Source organism: Convolutriloba macropyga, chromosome 10 (genome assembly GCF_964194025.1).
Source record: "Convolutriloba macropyga chromosome 10, txConMacr16.3, whole genome shotgun sequence".
In the NCBI taxonomy this organism is placed as follows: domain Eukaryota; kingdom Metazoa; phylum Xenacoelomorpha; order Acoela; family Convolutidae; genus Convolutriloba; species Convolutriloba macropyga.
Window position 1 is genome coordinate 52,315,015 of NC_134477.1, and position 20,742 is coordinate 52,335,756.

Below are 20,742 nucleotides of genomic sequence, written 5' to 3' on the forward strand. Positions count from 1 at the left end.
GAGCATTCTTATTTCTGCGTACCTTTCAGGTTTTTCTCCGAATTAGGAACAGATTCAAAATTTACATGTGCTGTTGTTTTATTTTTTTGAATGATGATGGTATAAATTTCAGTGACTGATCTACCCTTTTATTTTTTCTGGATTTAACCTTTTATGCTGGATTTTCTTGGCATTTGAAGTCTTAGCTCCCACGCACGACGCTTGAATAGTTTTACGGTTGCGTTCAATTGGGATTTTAAATGTGCTGACTTGTACTCAAATGAAAATTGATAAATGCCATTTTTTTAATATAAAAAGTACATTGATACTTTGCTTTGTTCGACAATGTACTTATTAACTGTAGCCTTATTTTTTTGTGCAATTTTTTTAACCAATTAAAATTCTTAATTTGTCAAACCTCAATTTGAAAGCATGAAACATACAAAATTTTTTGTTGTTATTCAATTTTATAGTTAACAAACTGATTGATGTTAGGGCTAAAGATACTGCTTACGTTGAGCAACCTATGGCCCAAAAAACGGCTTCTACATTAGAGGTTGATATTATAGGGTGGTAATTGGATATAAAAAAACGGTAATTCTAACTATTACCATAGCTGAGTAAATCTATTTTTTTCAAATTATAATCAGTAAACTCAAAACTATAAAAATGAACCTTATCGATTTTTTTCTAGAACTTTTAATGTCCGTGTTTGGACTTTTACCCTCTGTATGCTGGAGATAATCTGGGGTTAACCGAATTTTTTACGTGGAAATTTTCTGGAGTCCATAGAATTCTCTATAATTAAAAAAATTCAGAGTAAAATTTAAATGTTGCAGGCAGGTATTTTGTTAAAAAATTATTAGAATGATCATTCTTGGTTATAACCAAAAACTATAAATCAACTTTTATCCAAATCAGGAAGTTATTGAACTCCAAATCAAAGCAGAGCTTTTGAAGAGCTTTGATAAGTCAACAACAACAACTGTTAAGTAGTGTATTTTATCAACTCTCGTTCCAGCATCAACAGTTGAATAACGGGTTTTTACCTTTGTAACTCCACCAAGCTAAGTGATTTTTCCATTTGTACCTCCATCCAGCTTAACGGCATTTCCGTCACTGCCTCCACCTAGCTCAGTGATTTTTCGGTTTGTGCCTCCAACCAGTTTAGTGGTTTTCCGTCTGTGCCTCCACCCAGATTACTGATTGTTCAGTTTTTTCCTACACCCAGTTTAGTGCCTCCACTAAACTGGGTGGATGCACCAGCCGAAAAATCACTAAGCTGGGTGGGGACACAGACGTAAAAACGGTTTAGCTGGATGGATGTACAAATGGAAAAAGCACTTAGCTGGGTGGAGTTACAAAAAGGAAAAACCCGTTATTCAACTGTTGATCATTCTCAATCAAGAAATTATTGAACTCCAAATTGAAGCACAGCTTTTGAAGAACTTTGATAGTTCAACAACAACAACTGTTAAGTAGTGTTTTTAATCAGCTCTCGTTCCAGCATCAGAAGTTGAATAAAGGGTTTTTCGTCTGTGACTCCAACCAGCTTAGTGATTTATCGGTTTGTGCCTCCACCCAGTTTAGCGGTTTTCCAGTCTGTGCCTCCATCTAGCTCAGGGGTTTTTCCATTTGTGGTTCCACCCAGCTTAGTTGTTTTTCTGTCTGTACCTGCACCCAGCTTAGTGGTTTCTCCGTTTGTACCACCACCCAGCTGAGTTGTTTTTCCGTTTGTACCCCCTTCCAGCTTAGTGGTTTTTGTTTCTCTGCATCCACCCAGCTTAGTGGTTTTTCCGTTTTTGCCTCCAACCAGCTTAGTGGTTTTTTCGTTTGTACCTCCACCCCGTTTAGTGGTTTTGCCGTTATTACCTCCACCCAGCTTGATGGTTTTTCCGTCTGTGTCTCCATCCAGTTTAGTGGTTTTCCCATCTGTGCCTCCACGTAGCTAAGTGGTTTTTCCGTTTGTGCTTCCACTCAGCTTAGTTTTTTTTCCGTCTGTGCCTGCACCCAGCTTAAAAGTTTCTCCGTTTGTGCCTCCACCCAGCTTAGTTGTTTTTCAGTTTGTACCCCCACCCAGCTTAGTGGTTTTTGTATCTCTGCCTCCACCCAGCTTAGTGGTTTTTCCGTTTTTGCCTCCACTCAGCTCAGTGAATTTTCCATTTCTGCCTCCACCCAGCTTACTTGTTTTTCCGTTTGTACTTCCACCCAGCTTAGTGGTTTTTCCGTCTGTGCCTCCACCCCGCTTATTGGTTTTTCCGTTTTTGCCTCCATCCAGCTCAGTGGTTTTTCCGTTTGTGCCTCCATCCATCTTAATGGTTTTTCCGTTTGTGCCTCCACCCAGCTTAGTTGTTTTTCCGTTTGTACTTCCACCCAGCTTAGTGGCTTTTCCGTCTGTGCCTCCACCCCGCTTATTGGTTTTTCCGTTTTTGCCTCCATCCAGCTCAGTGGTTTTTCCGTTTGTGCCTCCATCCAGCTCAGTGGTTTTTCCGTTTGTGCCTTCACCCAGCTTAATGGTTTTTCCGTTTGTGCCTCCACCCGGCTTAGTGGTTTTTCCGTCTGTGCCTCCACGCAGCTTAGAGGTTTTTCAGTTTGTGCCTCCACCCAGCTTAGTGATTCTTCCGTCTGTGCCTCCAACCATCTTAATGGTTTTTCCATTTGTGCCTCCACCCAGCTTAGTTGTTTTTCCGTTTGTACTTCCACCCAGCTTAGTGGTTTTTCCGTCTATGCCTCCACCCAGCTTAGTGGTTTTCCGTTTTTGCCTCCATTCAGCTCAGTGGTTTTTCCGTTTGTGCCTCCACCCAGCTTAGTGGTTTTTCCGTTTGTGCATCCACCCAGCTTAGTGGTTTTTTTTGTTTGTGCCTCCACCAAGCATAGTGGTTTTTCCGTTTGTACCTCCACCCAGTTTAGTAGTTTTGCCGTTTGTACTTCCACCCAGCTTAATTGTTTTTCCGTCTGTGCCTCCACGCAGCTTAGAGGTTTTTCAGTTTGTGCCTCACCCAGCTTAGTGGTTCTTCCGTCTGTGCCTCCAACCATCTTAATGGTTTTTCCGTTTGTGCCTCCACCCAGCTTAGTTGTTTTTCCGTTTGTACTTCCACCCAGCTTAGTGGTTTTTCCGTCTGTGCCTCCACCCCGCTTAGTGGTTTTTCCGTTTTTGCCTCCATCCAACTCAGTGGTTTTTCCGTTTGTGCCTCCGTCCAGCCTAGTGGTTTTTCCGTCTGTGCCTCCACCCAGCTTAAGGGTTTTTCCGTCTGTGCCTCCACCCAGCTTAAGGGTTTTTCCGTTTGTGCCCCCCCCCCCCCCGACGCATTCGCTATTGAACTTGGGGTGGAGGGACATAGCGTACTGGATGGCACTAACAGAAAAAATTCTGAATCACTTATCAATGAAAAAACTTGTTTTTAATGGCCGATTAATGATGCTAAGAAAGACCAAAAACTGGCAGAATTGTGCTTTTGGATTATACTACCACTTTGCACAACTGTTTTCTTGTCACTGTTCATATATCGCGAGTAGTGAGGAAAGAGTGGTGGAAAACGAACGCCTAATTAAATTCATTGTGGTGTAAGCTAAGCAGCTGCAGTTATTTCGAAGGGAGTTGGTTGAGTTGTATAATGTAGTTGAAGCTTCGTTTAAAAACAGGGGTCAAATTTGGCATTTCCTTGACCCTAAAAGATTTGTCTACTTTTTACAATATAAAAGCAAATGCAAGATTAATAGCCATTCATGACAATTTTTCTATAGGAGCGATGCACTGACTGCTTTGACTTAGCTTTGTGGATGACAGTTTAGCTATTGTGGATACAGTTTTTGTAATATGGAGAAAGAATATTGTCTATTTTGAACTGCTTCCTGACTCATTAAGCTGATTTTTTTCTTTAAAAAATTAGAGACATGCAAGTAAATGTTGAGAGCTACTACGCATTTTCTAGGATATTGAAGCAGAAAGATCTTTGTGTTTTGAAAGTTATTAAGGAGAAAAGGACTGAATTTCAAAAGCAAGAAATATTAATCGAACTTATGACCCATTATAAAAGTTCTCCATTTGTTTCAATTGAAACTGAAAACACACCAACTTTCTCTATGGGAGTTGTAATACAAGATATAAAAATATTCCAGCTGATCAGAAAAACACATTTTGTCAGTTTACTCTCTCGTCTCCTGATTTTGCAATCTCACGAACCGTTTCTAAATTTAATCTTGTCTACTATCTTTATTCCTGCCTGTCAAATCAAGCGATTAAAGTAAAGCGGTAGATTTTTCATGGCAACAACCGACAATAGATTCTTAACACAGATTCTTGAGTGCAACAGGTTCTTGAGTGCAACATGGAACATTCAGCAGAAAAATTCACTCTTCTCGTTACAATGCATCAATTTCTGTGTTCAAATTCATTTTGCTAGAGTTTGCGGCAAACCACGCACGTCAAACTCTGAGAAAATAGCAATAGAAAAACGGAGATTTCTGTCCAAAGATAGGTTCGAAATGATAATGCCATTAATTTTCTTCAAGAAGATGATGACGCGTTCTGGGAATAAGTCCAGTGGTTACTATACGTAAAAATTTTCGGATCTTTTCCGTTTCTGCCCCCCCCCCCAGCTTAATGGGTGCATATTAATTGCGCCCCCCCCCCCCGACAAACGTGCCATATTTTTACATCATGATTTACCGTGTACTGACAGGTATTCTGTAACTGGTGGTGCGTATCGTACTGGGGGGCGGGGGGTACAAACTGAAATGATCCTAATTTTCTTTTGTTTTTTTTTGCTTCCTGTAAACTTTTTTTCCTCTAGATCATCCGGATGGAATTGTTTTGATGTATCTGATTCTGGGTTCCAAAGTCGAGATTGCGATATTGCTTCAAAAACTGGCATTGGGAAGTCATAAACGTTTAGCGTTGTTACCATCCATAGTTACAAAATTAGCTTAAGCGAACAATGAATGTGTTTTTTTTATATGGCTGTTCTCCTATTGTTTAGAACGCTGAATTGTGAACGCCTTGAGTTTTTCTTTCTACCTTCGCGCTTTCAATTTAGCCGTGGAGTTGATTCACCTGATATTTTTTGGCTCTCTAATCCCAACTATTTAGAACTAATACAAAGTAGGGACCTTTTCAGTGTCCCCCCCCCAGCTTAGTGTGCGCGTATTATTTGCATCCCCCAGACGCACGTGCCATATTTTTACATAATGATTTACTATGTAATGGCATGTTCTCTGTAACTGGGGGCGCATAACGTACTGGGGGGGGGGGGGCTTGGGGTGAACAAAAATCCCAAAGTTGTTATTAAGAGCTGAGGTAATTGTATTTTTGGTACGGCTGGTGTGCACTGTGATGAAGATGGCTGAGTTTCTGTGAGAGGAACAGCTATCTAAACAGGTGTCGTTTCTGCAGTGCTAGTTGAGTTGGCTCTTTTATCTCGAAATTGCGATGCTCATGCTATGTATCATTACATTTTGCATTATATCGCGGTCCCGTCAACCAACGTAGACACCAAATGAGGGTATTTGGATCGAATTGGGCTCTGAATTTCTGTATAGGCCTTTCAGTAATGGTAAAATCTTGTTTGCCTGGTTTTCTTTTAATTTTGACATTTTTAGGCCTGTTTAATTAACATTAAAAATATGCGGCCAAAATGTTTCAAGGACCATCCAAGTTCCTTTTTAAATTTCATTTTGAGAGATTTTTGGTCTATCTTGAGTTCAACTTCCTTCTCAGATTTCAGGATTGTTTTTTGATGCTTATCCGTGAAAAGGACACGCGACTATTAATAGCTCGCTCAGATTTCGACAATGGTCTTGGTTAATTCCCTAGCCGAGGTATCAGCGCCTAAAAACAAAAAATGTGCAAAATTCATTGCAATGCGTTGAACTTTTAGGCCAAACGCGTTGAAATGAATTCATTTAAAATTTGAGAGTTGTTTTCACATAATTTAGCGTTTCCAAGCGTAGATCTTACATAGTTTTGGCTTCTCTTGTTGAAAAATTCCTTAAATTTAACGGTAAAGTTTTTTGCTTTTACAATCTTTAATTGAATGCAGCGTTGCTCTTACCAAAACTCACCATTTACATATTAGAGTTGATCTTTTAAAAAGAAAACGAACACTTAAAACATGCAGAACTTTTAGCGTTGAATTTAGCCAATTGCTGACTGCCAGAGCTAATTGTTTCTTCTCACTAGCCGTATCCGAGTTAAATTTAAAAAGATTTGTCTTTATAAAAAATTTTTCAGTACATTGAAGCATTTTTTGACCTAATAATACACTGGGTAAGAGTGTGGAGAAAAAAGGCATCATCCTGCAAGAATCTTTGAGAAAAAGCTTAGAAAAAGAATGTTCGGATTACTATAATTTCATAAAATGAAAAAAAATTTTTGTCAGTTCCATGTTTGGTGTTTTGCTCCGTAATTATTTGAGGTTAAAGGATGGGAAAAGTTCTCAAGAAATTTTTTCATTGCACAGGGAACTTCCATCAGATAGAGATCTTGAAACAACTCGACCAAAGAATGGGCTATTTCTTTAAATTTGTTTGATGTTTTACCAAAAATGCGAAAGAAAAATTTGAAAATTCATTTTTGTTTAGGTCTCAAAAGAGTGTTCAGATCCAAGGAAGCATGTAAGGGTCTGCTGGTTCTCAAGTCGTTTGAACAAGCGAAAAAATATCCTAGAAAAAAGTGCAAATCCTGTTTTCTTTCGTTAATGGGCAGAAAACTATTTTTGAAAAGAACACTCATTCTACTTTTCGTTGTAAAAACAATCTGCGTAAAAAGGATAAGCAAAAATTATCCCAAAATTATTGGTTCAATTTGAATTTTTGTAGAAAAAAATTACTGATTTTTGATTTTCAGATCACAAACTTTTTCGGCGTTCTTCAGCGTAGATCTGACATAGTTGCATGCAATATCCCATCGCTGTTTTTTGGAATGCTTTAGAACATTGAAGTTTTATTTTGCTTCAGCTAAATTTTGCGCTTGTTTATGAGTGTAAAAACAGAGAAAATGCTCCGAACAAAAATTTGAAAGAATTTGAGTTAATATTGTGCGTTTGGTTTCCGAACGCAAGAATAGTTTTCAGTTTTTTCCTTATATAATTCACATTCTGTTGGGCTTGATCTTGCTTTTTTTGTCATTATGAAGTTTCCACAAATTTTGTTTTTCTCAAATGTCATCTCGAAAAATTAAGTTCATTAAGTTCACAAATGTCATCTCGAATTTTGGATCCGATATTGAGTTTATTTGAAATTTTTCCGAAGGTTTACTTGTAAATATTCCATTGTTACGTCAAAGTATTCTTTGAAACGATATAAAGAAAACTATGCTCTAGAAAAACTATATTTATGTAGGATTCACGCTTCTCAATGCTAAATTTTTGTAAGCTCTACGCTTAAAAGCGCCATAAATTTAACTCATTCAACGCCACGTACAATACCTGATGTTAGCGCCCGATTATAACCAAGCGATTTCCTAATAGAACTATGATATACTGATACAGTGGTAGAAGAGGGGACAAGCATGTAGGAGGTCAGCGGTTCAAGTATCAAATACCGAATTCTAAGTGCCGAAAATACGCAAGAGCAACACGTATATTAATGCAAAAATTATGCAGGATATAATTAAATAAACACTAAAAATACGTAATATCAAAAACACTAACAAAATGCTCAGAAACGCAAACACCAGCAAATCACGCTTCAGATAACAAATAGATTGTAAGAAAAACGATAACTAGTTTTGAAAATAAAGAAAATTTCCCGCATTTTTCTTACGTAATTTTGCATGGAAAGCGCGTAATTTATTAATTTTTCAACGCTAGTTTTAACTTATCTCAAATAATTTTGCCAAATCTATTCCAATTCCAAAAACTATTCCAAAGACAAGCCAGTCCCGCTTCAAAACGCAAATAGATTGTAAGAAAAGTGATCACTAGTTTTGACAAGTAAAAAAATTTCCCGCGTTTTTCTTTCGTAAATTTGCATGTAAAGTGGATAATTTTTAATTTGTCAAAGCTAGTTATCACTTATCATAAATAATTTTGCCAAATCTAATCTGATTGGGCTATCGTCAAGAAGAAAACCCAAATACCAACAGCAATATCAAATTTCGGATTTGGTATGGGACGTCTATCCATATAAAAGATACGTAAAACCGTATTCAAAACTTTTTAATTTCATCATCTTGCTTTATGAAAAACATTGCTCGTTCCCTTCTACAGCTACACGTCGCTGCTTTAGACTTCTTACTTTTTGTGGTATAGAAGAAGAACTTTTCAATAAGGTTGTAAAAAATAATTTAAATTTTTTTCCTTAGGCATATTTTCATGAGTAGTTTTGGCTCCTAACGATACGGTATCTACAATAAGCAATGAGGCTAGTTGTTACGAAGTAAATAAAACAACGAATTTTAGCCAATCAGATTCGAGTATTTCTAAACTTTAAAATAAGAATTAAATACGTTCTAATATACGTAGAATGTTCCGAAAAAGTTCATTTAACCTAATTCTAAGTAAATAGAACCATGATATGTATCGATTAAGCTGGTTTTCGGCTTAATATTTTTAGGTTTTCTAGACAATTGCCGATTGAATACGAATGGATTTGACGTCAATAACATCAGACAAAAAACCAGTAAAAGAGCATCGAAAAAACCTTGCCGTCTAAGCTTTCACTTGTTGCTTTGTACGTCTTAATGCTTACACGTGGCTTTATATGCTATGATTTGTACGTTTTAGAGCTTATAGACTGACTATAGCGAATTGAATCCTCGAACTACTGATTGTTTTATCAGAGTTTTATATGGTTCCGCGACCCAATTCGCGAACACCCCTTTATACAAATGTTATTTGCATAACTCTAGTTGTGTTCCTCGACTTCCGGACTGTTTCTGCGAGTTTACTACAGACAGTTGTTTTATACCACAGACAGTTGTTCATTGATGAAAAGGACTTCGATCGGCTAGTTCCGACAGTTCTACTACGAATTCTACTACAGACAGTCGTTCATTGATGGAAAAAGCTTCGATCGGCTAGTTCCATTGTTGACCGCAGCTGTGAATGAGAAACTGATCTACTTGATACAACGATGTTTTCCAAGAAGGGGACAGGGAAATGATTGTGTAGTACCTGGATTTGAACACCATCATGAAAGGTCTGGAGATGGATGATAATAAGCTGAGAGAAAAACTGTAATACAGAACAGAAATTTTATTTACTGATATTGCACTAAGTTGATGAGCTTTAGACGGCAAAAACCCAACCCCTGATTTTTACATATAATTTCAAGGGGTATTAAAATTAAGCAATATCTTGAAAAATATCCTTAAAAGGTCAACAATAATCCCCGCAAACATATTTTTGGGAAGGAAAACCATCAATTTTGAAAATTTTTGGTAGATTTACCAAAAATTCGAAAAAATGATATAGTCGGTTAGTATATCCAAAAATAACCTCTGATAAAGAAAAAATTGAGAGAAAATTATGCTAATTTGTCCAATTTTGAAAATTTTTGGTCAATTTTGATGCAAATCAAAAAAACATAGAATATCAATATAGAATATTGAAAAACCGTACTTTCAGGCATAAAACCGTCCAGTTTACTGGATTACCGTTCCGTTAACAAGAATTTGCAAAAAAAATTGACCAAAAGTTGAAAAAAATTGGACAAATGCAAAGAAATTTTGACAAATTTGTCAAAAAATCATTTTCTCAACAAGAAGGTTCGTTAATTGAGTGAAACTCAAACAGAAAAATTTGTGAGAATTTTCACAACCTCCGGCCTGCCGAAAAAAATGATCGAATAACTATAATTTTGCCTCTTCGCTAACATATGTAACGTTTCGTCCGCGTCCTTTTCGTCCCTTAACATTTCAATTCTCCGTGTTCCGTTTTTTCAATAACGTCGCTCTCCCAACACTCCGTTTTTCGCTTTCTCCCTCTACTTTTCCAGATTTCAGTGTAGTATGTCATATGTGATGAAGCATGTTGTTGTTTTGCTGTAGTATGTTGAGTATGCTAGTATGCTGGTTTGTTGTTTATCTCTTATAGCTTTCTAGGGTGTGACTTAAGTTTATTCTCGAGTTACGGCTGGATTGTCCTTCGACTTTTCAACATTACTAATTTACTAGCCTTCCTGTTGTAGTATATTCATTTTGCTGCCTTATGTTTGTGTACCTGTATTATTGCTAGTTGGTTTGGTCTTGTTGCCTTCTAGGGTGTGACTTAAGTTTATTCTCGAGTTACGGCTGGATTGTTTCTCGACTTTTCCAACTATCTTAGCCTACAAACACACTATTGTAGTTTATTAAATTTTGCTGTTTGATAACGTTAGTATGCTGATTGTTTGTTACGGTTTGGGTTTTGCTAGGATGTGACTTAAGTATATTCTGGAGTTACGGCTAGTAATTTTCTCGACCTTTTCATCTTTTTAGTGTACTACTTAATTGTCGTAAATTTGTTTGCCATTAAATTTGTCGTTATAGCCCTATAATGAACTATATTAGATTTCCTTGCAGTAGCTTCTCTCCTTCTACCTAGGGTGTGACTTAAGTTTGTTCTGGAGTTACGGCTAGGTTGGTCGGTTGAGTTTTTGCTGTGGTATGCTAACATAGTTCTTTCCAACCTCATTTCCCGCCCGTTCTTTCCCACCGTCCCGTTTCGTTGCGTTGCGCGTTTTTTACCCGCTTTCCCGCACGTCCCGTTTCCGTTCCGTCGCGCACTGCTCGCTCGAATTCTCGTCTGTTCCGTTCCCGTTGCGTCGCGCGTTGCTCGTCCGACTTCCCGTCCGTCACGTTTCCGTTTCGTCGCGCGTTCCTCGCTCAACTTCCCGTGCGTCCTTTGTCTCCCTCTGCGTTGAGCGCATAGCGTTCAGCGCTCCACTTCTGTTTTTGTCGGGCACTGGGTGCTCGACGACATTTTCTGCTCTTTGGGCGGTTTGTTTTACAGACTGTCTACAGTGTGCTGTGTTTGGTGTCTTTTGCGCTGGGTTTTATTTACGTGGGATTGATTTGTTTGTAGTGTGCTTATAAAAGATAACCGTGTGCAGTGGTAGTTTTGCTGGTCTTTGGAAATAATAACATCGTGATGTCTAATAGTCTTGAGCAAAAAGTCAAAAAGTTGTACGCTGCCAGGTCAAAGCGTGAGGCTGAATTGCATGCTATACATGAAGATATTCTTCATTGCATAAATAATCAAAGTAGGCGAGTGAAAGTTGAACGCCTAGTAACAAAGTGCAACGAAGCATTTATGACCGTTGTAGACAAAAATGAGGACCTGATTGCATTTGCTGGAAAAACGGAGGATCCAAGTGCACTTGTTCCTTCACTAGAGTCTTACTTAGAGGCAATGACAACCAAGAACGACAAGATTCTCACTTCAGCACGAAACTACATCAACTCTGCTGATGATAAAGTAAGTGAGTTTCAGGAACGGAGGGCCTCCATTCGTTCTAGACTTCCCTCAATTATGACCTCGTCAAAAACATCTAGTCAGCGTAAACATGACTACGTAATTGCTAAAATGAAGCGCGAAGAAATTGAAAAACAGAATGAGGCAGCCATTCGTCTTGCTAAACAGTAAAAGCAAATGGAATTAGATGAACTGGAGGAAAACAACAGGAAACGGTTGGCAGAGGCAACTCTGCAAGAATTTGAATTGCTGGACGCCGTTTCTAAAGGTAGCCAATCTGAAACAACTGCAAGTGCTAGGAGCTCAATGAGAAGTGAAAAGGCTGTCCAAGATTGGATCAACACCTCACTTGCTTTAAGTTTTCACAATGAGGAGAAAACTAGTGAACCACAGGTTATGATTGACCCTCCAGAATGTCCTAGCCACAACAACGGCAAAACAGTGGAAGATCAGAACACTGAAATTTCAAGGCATTCTATTCCAAAAAATTGTCGAGGCAATTACATTTTAAGCAATGAGACCTTGCAGCAACTCGACCCCTATTATACTCCACCTGAAAATTTTTTGGCTGCTGCTAACACACAGGCGTTGTACCAGGCGCACCTAAGGGCGCAAATGAATCAAACAGGCCAGCAAGGCACGGCGCTCCCAAACATAACTAACCAAGGAACCGCGGATAGTCAGCCGCCTTCTGTACACGCCCCAGGGGCTTCTTCACCACCCATTCAGCCGCCCATTCCACAGCCGTTCGCACCGCAAAAAAATCAGAATATTACAACCGAGGTTTTTCCCAACGCACAACTTCAAATTTCGCAATCCAGTGGACCTGAAACATCAAGTCTGCCCGAGAATAAATTGGCCCAGCGTATATGCCCCCGACAACAAATTAATTTTGTCCCCCGAGCACCAAACGCCACTCTTCCTCCTTTTCCGACAACAAATCATCCAGCCCCCGCAATCAACGTTCCCCTGCACCCAAGCGCCCCACCAAGTCCAAACATTCAACAGCACAACTCCGAACCCGCTCATCCTAATGTCCTTCCGATTCCGAACCCAGTCTTTGCACCTAACCTCACTGCTCCCATCCCACAAGCCACTTTGGATAATCAGCCTCTCGTCAAAACATTTCAGAATAATAATAACCGAGAACACAAAGTTGTACGTTCCTTTGCTCCGCCTGTCCCAATTATGCCCAATATCCGTCTTGGCCAAAATTTTGTGCCAAATATGAGTCACTGGCGGTTTCCACAGCACAGACCGTCAATATTCAACCAAGACACAACCACCGTGAATAGTCTGCCTCCAAATGTACACGCCCATATCGCACCATCAAGCACTTATGTTCCACCACGAATTTATAACAATTCGCCCCCTTTGATTGATATGCAATCACCGTTAGGCGCGCAGCAGGAAAACCTGATCGCGACTACTAAGTTTGTACCTGGTCTAGCCACTCCGGTTTTTCAGCCAACATACCCCTATGTTGGGCCCACTCCGTTGAGTTGGAGCGGTCCGCAGGTGTCTGCACCTGCCCCTCCGATACCGGACAATGCGTCATTGATTAGGGAATTAGCTGATGCAATAACAAGCAAGAGACACAACCCTTTGCCCGAGTGGAAACTTGCTCAGTATAATGGCGATCCATTACAATGGCACGAGTGGTATGGTCAATTCAAAAGCGCGATCGACTCGCAGCCGCTCACTGATGACGTTAAATTGACGTACCTTAAAACACTCGTCACCGGTAAAGCAAAGATTGCAATTGCCGAGTTTGCTTACTGTGGTTTAATGTACAAGGATGCACTAAGGACTTTGGAACATAAATTTGGCCAGCCACAGGCAGTCGTAAGTGCACACTTGGATAAACTAAACAGTTTTCCACCTCTTAAAATGCACAATAGTGATAACATCATAAACTATTCTGCTGCAATATCCAGTCTCGTTGGGGTTTTCAAGTCGTTATCATATGATGCTGATTTGAAGAGCGCTTCCCTACTTAACCAAGCGGTACAGAAGTTACCACCAAACATGAAAGAGTTATGGTCACTCTTTACGGTTAAGAAGCACTGGGTTAAGCCTACCCTCCTTGACTTTAACGATTGGCTTAAAGAAAAGGCTGAGGCCCATGATCTTATGAAACAAAGCGCAACCAAGGCCAAACCTGAAGAGAACATCCTTTCAGTAACCAAGACCAAAACAGCCTCAAAAGTGTTTGCATCAAATTCGCAACAAAGGGAAACAAAGAAGCAAATGCCATCTGCTTCCACAAATACTTACTTTCGATGCATTGTATGCAAAGGTAACCACCGGCTATGGGAGTGTCGAGTTTTCAAGGAAAAGACTCCAACCCAGAGAGCTAAGTTGGTGGCGGATAACAAACTTTGCTTTTCGTGCTTACGGGACAAGCACACATTCCGCCAGTGCCCTCAACCAAGAAAGTGCCGAGCAGAAGGGTGCAATAGTTCGCATAACACACTATTGCATGGAGCAGATAGGGTTTTCCCAACAAAACAGTCGTTAAATTCCAATACCATTCAACCTTCTGGCAACACAGGTCAAAGTAAAGCAACTTCTAGTCAACTCCAGCCTAATAAGACCACAACAATGTCATCTGTTACTGATTTTAAGGGGCTCCTTCAGGTGACTGAATTGCAGTTGGTCAATTCGTCCGGTTTAGATACTAAGGCTTTAGTTTTGTGTGATACCGCCTGCAGTAACTCTTGGGTGGCCGGTAGTCTCGCAGATAGACTCGGTTTGCACGGTAAAGCACTAAAGCTAACTGTCAAGGGTATTAATACCGAAGAAGTAGTTGATACTAGGGTTGTTGAAGTTACTGTGAAACCAAGAGAACAACAAGATTTCGAACCATTCACCGTCAACCCTTTCGTTAAAGAGAGTCTGAACGTCGGCTCAGATATAATTAATGTACAGGCCCTGCAAGAGACTTACCCACACTTAGCAGTCCTTGATCCCGTAACATATTCCTATAAAGACATTGAGATGATACTCGGACAAGATGTCTATCATGCCATCCGCCCGTTAGAATACTTCTCTGCCGATGAGAAGCGTTCACCCGTTGCCGTACGCTTGCCCATAGGTTGGGTCTTAAGCGGTCCGTTACCATCAAGTTCGTGTTTAACCTCAACGTGCTTTAAAGTGAATATCGAACAAGACAATGAGTTAGCAAGTCAAGTAAAGTCATGGTACGACATTGAATCATTCGGGGCAAACAAGCAGGTCGACTCAAGATCTGCAGCAGACGCAAGGGCTCACGAAATCCTTGAGAGTACCACCATACACAATGGCCTGAGATACGATGTCGGAATGCTGTGGGCAGCAGATAACACCAAGCTCCCAAATAATTACTTCTCATCCCTTGTGCAACTAAAATCTCTCGAAAAACGATTAGCTAAGGATGAAGACCTTAGAGAGAAGTATACTAGTACCATCAAGGAAGACCTAAACAAGGGGTATGTAATTGAGGTTCCGGATGCTCACAAGGTTGAGAAGCGGTCCGATAAAGAGTGGTACTTACCCCACCATCCGGTTTTAAACCCGAACAAACCGGGTAAGGTGCGTAGGGTGCTCAATGGAGCAGCAAAATTTCATGGCGCCTCACTGAATAAATCTTTGCTCACTGGCCCTGATCTGCTCCAAAACCCTATTTACGTACTTCTTCGCTTCCGACAACATCCATATGCCGTCTCTGCCGACATCGAGGGAATGTTTCTACAGGTTGGTGTATTACCATCAGATCAACCATCACTCCGCTTTCTGTGGCGGGAGGACCCCACAACTAACGTTGTAGTGTATCAATATACGCGCCATATATTCGGGGCTAAAGACTCGCCCACATGCGCCAACTATGCATTACAACGCACTGCGAGAGACAATGCCAAGTTTTACCCCGAAGCTGCAAAAGCCGTCCTTGAAAACTTCTACATGGACGACTATCTTGACTCAGTGGAGTCTCCAAAGAAAGCCATCAATAGATCAAAGGAATTGGTACATCTTCTCCATCTCGGTGGGTTCAAGCTTACAAAGTTCGTAAGCAATGTACCAAATCTGGCTGACCGAATTGATGGTTCCTCTCAATCTACTGAGCCCAAGGTTATTGTTTCATGTCAGGAGGATTCATCGCATGTGCTAGGGCTAAAGTGGGATCACACTAATGACACTTTAGTTGTGAGTCGGGGTACAAGCTGCGCTATAACCAAGTCCCTCACGCAACGCTTGGTCCTAAGTCTTGTCTCGAAAGTCTTTGACCCCATTGGTCTTGTCGCACCGTTTACCGTCGGTGCGCGATTGCTCTTAAAAGACATCTGGCGTGTCACAGGACAGCAATGGGATGACGAGCTCCCACAGGACATGGTTCAAAGATTTTTGGTCTGGAGTGCGGACTTACCAAAGCTTGAAAACATCAAAATTCCTTGAAGTTACTTTAGTGGACCCTTTGATAATACAGAGTTGCGTATGTTCGGTGACAGTTCCCAGGATATTTTTAGTGCCGTCGCATTTCTTCGAGCCCGAGTAACAACCCCTACGGGCAAGATAAAAACAGAGCTTGCGTTTGTTTTGGGGAAAGCGCGCGTGGCGCCAATGAAAGTAATGACTGTCCCTAAACTGGAATTGCAAGCAGCTCTACTTGCCGCTCGGCTGAAGAACGAAATTATTCAGGCACTTACTGTAACTGTTAATCAAGTATTCATGTGGACAGACAGCACGACCGTTCTTCAGTGGATAAACTCTAATGAAAAGCAACCAATCTTTGTTGCAAACCGCGTTTGTGAAATTTTGGAGTATACCGGCGTTGACCAATGGAACCACGTCGCAACTAAGGATAATCCTGCTGACGCTGGCACGCGTGGAATGTCGGCTGAGGTTTTGCAACTAAGCAGTTGGGTCAATGGTCCACATTTCTTAATTAACACAAGGTTCCCTTTCGTGCCGAACAAAGACGTCATTAATAACATCAAACTTGGCGTCAACCAAGCAGTCATCATAGAAGACACTGTCTCTCTCGCTACATCTGTTAAAAAACAGACAACTCCCGTTCCGTCGTTATTCCCATTTGATAAGTTTAGTTCTTATCAAAAGTACTTGCGCATTGCCGCGTACGTTCTCCGGCTTTTGCCGAAACATGCCGGCTACCGTAACCCCGATGGTAGCATTACCGACCCTACTGAGCTTGACGAAGCCGAGCGTCATCTACAGTATTTGGTGCAAGGAGAGTCTTTTGAAGCCGAAAGAAAAGATCTCATTGACAATAAATTCGTTAAACGGAGTAGCCGAATTGCTCCACATTCACCGTTTATTAGTCCAACCGGACTAATCCGTTCCTAAAGGGCGAATCCGTTTTAGTAAAGGGCTAATCCGTTCCTCGGGCCGCATCAAGCGGTTAATTGAAGTTGGGTTCAACGTAAAGCACCCAATCATCTTAGATGCACGTCATCCATTTGTAAAACTGTTCCTTGAACACACGCACGTAAAGCATTACCATCAGGGCGTTGAATACCTCAGATCAATTGTGCAGGAACACTACACAGTACTGAAACTAAGATCATCCTTGCGTTCCATCAAAGCACACTGCCTAAGATGCCGAGAATTCCAAGCTGTAACTATGCAACCAATCATGTCTGACTTACCTAAGGAGAGACTTGCTTACCAGTCTCCTCCCTTCACGAACACTGGCGTTGACTACTTTGGGCCATTCTATGTTACTGTCCGCCGTACTACTGAGAAAAGGTGGGGCTTCCTCTTCACCTGTCTCACTACTCGTGCTGTCCATGTCGAGATAGTTACATCCATGGACACCAGTTCTTGTGTTATGGGAGTTGAGCGGTTTGTGTCACGTAGAGGTACGCCTGCCATTATTTGGTCAGACAATGGCACCAACTTTATTGGAGCGGAGAAAGAACTCCGAGAAAGTATTGAAAAGTGGAACGTTGTCAACATTGCAGCTGAGCTCGCTCAGAAAGGTATTTAGTGGAGGTTCAATCCACCCAGCGCACCACATCAAGGTGGTATCTGGGAGAGGTTGGTACGCAGCTTCAAACGCGTGTTGTATACGATTCTTGGCACGCGTCGCCTCACGGATGAGGTACTGCATACTACCTTTTGTCTCGTGGAGAATGCTCTCAATTCGCGTCCTTTAACACCCGTAAGCGCCGATCCGTGCGATTTGAACGCTTTAACGCCCAACCACTTTCTTTTAGGAGAATACTCTACCGGTATTCCGTCTGTTGTCGGCAATAATGAGCTTGACCACCGTAAACGCTACGCCCGTGCGCAGTCGTACGCTAATGCGAACTGGTCCCGTTGGATCAGAGAGTACGTACCGACACTGAACCGACGCTCTAAGTGGCAGACGCCTGCCGAGCAACACCTTAAGACCGGTGACTTGGTTTGGATAGTTGAAGAAACCAACCCTAGGGGTTACTACCCAACCGCTCGGATTGTGGAACTCCGTTACGGCTCCGATAGCGTCGCGCGCTCCGCCGTTTTACGTACGTCGACTGGTTCACTTGTCCGCCCGCTTGTAAAACTTGTACCAGTTTTCCCAACATCTTCTTCCGGGCCGGAGGATGTTACGAAGTAAATAAAACAACGGATTTTAGCCAATCAGATTCGAGTATTTCTAAACTTTAAAATAAGAATTAAATACGTTCTAATATACGTAGAATGTTCCGAAAAAGTTCATTTAACCTAATTCTAAGTAAATAGAACCATGATATGTATCGATTAAGCTGGTTTTCGGCTTAATATTTTTAGGTTTTCTAGACAATTGCCGATTGAATACGAATGGATTTGACGTCAATAACATCAGACAAAAAACCAGTAAAAGAGCATCGAAAAAACCTTGCCGTCTAAGCTTTCACTTGTTGCTTTGTACGTCTTAATGCTTACACGTGGCTTTATATGCTATGATTTGTACGTTTTAGAGCTTATAGACTGACTATAGCGAATTGAATCCTCGAACTACTGATTGTTTTATCAGAGTTTTATACTAGTCTTTAAGCGAATTCCAAAGTAGATTGTTTAACTTCATCAGTGGCATTTGACTAACTATGACTTTTTGCCGCTAGAAGAAATTTGTACAAGCTATCTGATAATATGTGATGTAGAGGATCATAAAATATAGAGGTAAGTCGTTGAGCTAAAGAATTGCGGAGAAAAAGTTTCTGCCGTTTGTAAGGTTACATGTTACCAGAGTCGAAGGAATGCACATGGTATAAACATGTTGGAGGATGACGTCAACATAAAACTGTCCGCGTTTTAAACGAGAAGAGAGTCTCCTAAATCTCTGATTTGTTGAGATCTGATAGAATACATTTCTGTCTGCTTCAAGAGATTAAGTTGAGAAAAATAATTTTTTTCCATTATAATACTCTAAGGTTGGTGGCCTGCGTCTTTTCCTTTTCTGTCCCAACTTAGCGGACGCATATTATTTACAACCCCGGATGGTTTTTGTTCCTGGCCCTCATCTTATTGAGTGCATATTAATTGCAGCCCTCAGCCACACGTGCAAAAAATTTTACATAATGATTTGCTCTCTAACGGCACGTGTTCTCTAACGGCGGGAGGGTTCATAACATTCTGAGTGTACAGAAAAAAACAATCCCCACCAGTGTCGAGGGGTCAGCAGCTGTAATTTGATATTTTTTTAAGAAATCCGCTCAATGTCCTGAAATTATGTAAACTTCAACATTAGGAATACTTCATATTATTGGGAATACTTCAACAATTTCAACACTTCTCTTGCAAAACTTGAGCAGCTTCTCAGCACCTTTCTTACATATTTTCAGTACTTGTAAAAATTTCAACCTCAGTGGATTCAGCGCTTAAATAATTTTAACACTTCTCTTGCAAAATTTCAGCAGCTTATCAGCGCTTTTCTTAGATTTTCAGCACTTTCACTGCTTTCAGCATAATTCTTACAAAAAAATCTTACGTGGAATTTTGTTGCTCACTTTTGCTTATGAGATAGTCAGCCTGTACGGTCCTTCATCTTTTGCATTTCTGTATCGCCATTAGTCAATCAAAATCGGCGTAGTTTTTTTAATATTTCATATTTTTGAAAAACAGAACAACTGAAAAGCGTCACACTTTCACCTTCTCTAACGGAAGGATGACAGTTATACTCAAGCTACCTGGTTTTATTCAATCAAGTGTTTTGGCTAGCTGCGAGAACTGCTTTATCTTAAGAATTGGCAAACATCTTAACTGTTTTGGCAGACTTCCAACTGTTTCTAAGTTGGAATTATCTAGTGCAATCATGTTTAGTCTTGCTCCGCCCGGTGCTGCTTCTGTATGTACAGAAGCAAAAAGCAACCATAATTTCAGAATTGTTTAAGGAAAGTGTTGAAAATGCGTAAGTTGAGAGCTTAAAATGTGTAAGATAAGTGCTGAAATTACGGAAAATTATGTGAGAGGTGCGTTGACAGCAAATGAAAAAAAAATTCAGTGGAAAAGCCTTACATGACTATCCGCTTAATGTGCTGAAAAGTGCTGAAATTATGTTAAAAAGTTAATGAAATTTTAGCAAATTGAAGGGATTATTATTTAAGATCTATCCGCTGAAAATATTTTTTCAGCGGTTGTCACCGCATTTGTTAAATCCTGGACCCGGGAACCCTCCAACGTATGTGCCACTGTTTTAGGGCCTTTCCCGTTTTAGCCTCCTCCCCATTATGGTATAATTAACATGGTTGGGGCTATAGATTATCTGACCACTAAGCTGGGGGGGGGGGCTATACTGTGAAAGACCCTTTTTTTACATTGTGATCTACTACGTAATGACGAATGGTCTGTAACGGGGGGAGGTGGGGGCAGTATTGGGGCTCAAACGGAAAACGAAAAAGATATAGAGATTGGAATTGGACGTATAGTAAACCGACAATAATAAACTTTTATGAAGTAAATTAACACGTGCTTATATAGAGAGCAGTTCAGAGACCAGCAGACTAAAATTTACAAGACTAGCTCGTTTTCACTAAAAAACTAATATTAACCACGCGTGTTTCCTGGATGTATTCTGCCTCAACTACACTCACTACCCCCCTGCACTCCCCCAACCCACACTACCTCCCTCCTCTGTCGTTTTACGTTTTAGGGATCTTTTCCGTTTGTGCCCCCCCCCCAGTACGTTATGCTCTTCTCAGTTACAGAGCACGTGCCATTATATAGTGAATCATTATGTAAAAATATGGCACGTGCATCTGAGGGGTGCAAATATTATGCAACCTCTAAGCTGGGGGGCACAAACGGAAAAGATTCCACGAATCTTTTCATTTGCTCCCCCCAAACATGCTATTTTTTCACCAAAAAGATCCCATTTTTGAAACAAATTCTATTGTATCATATATATATA

At 40.6% G+C, this 20,742-nt stretch overlaps 1 protein-coding gene across 6 annotated transcripts in view; it reads left to right on the top strand.

Moving 5' to 3' along the window:
- Positions 1-20,287: 20,287 nt before the first annotated feature.
- The window catches only part of LOC142348681 (uncharacterized), a 42,704-nt gene continuing 42,249 nt past the window's right edge, over positions 20,288-20,742 (top strand). For 3 of the 6 annotated variants that reach the window (XM_075400122.1, XM_075400126.1, XM_075400127.1), the window contains exon 1: positions 20,288-20,397. The gene's annotated coding sequence lies outside the window, so the exon portion shown is untranslated. Of the gene's footprint in view, positions 20,402-20,742 lie in introns of all 6 variants that reach the window. The other 3 variants (XM_075400123.1, XM_075400124.1, XM_075400125.1) reach the window with 3 other exon arrangements.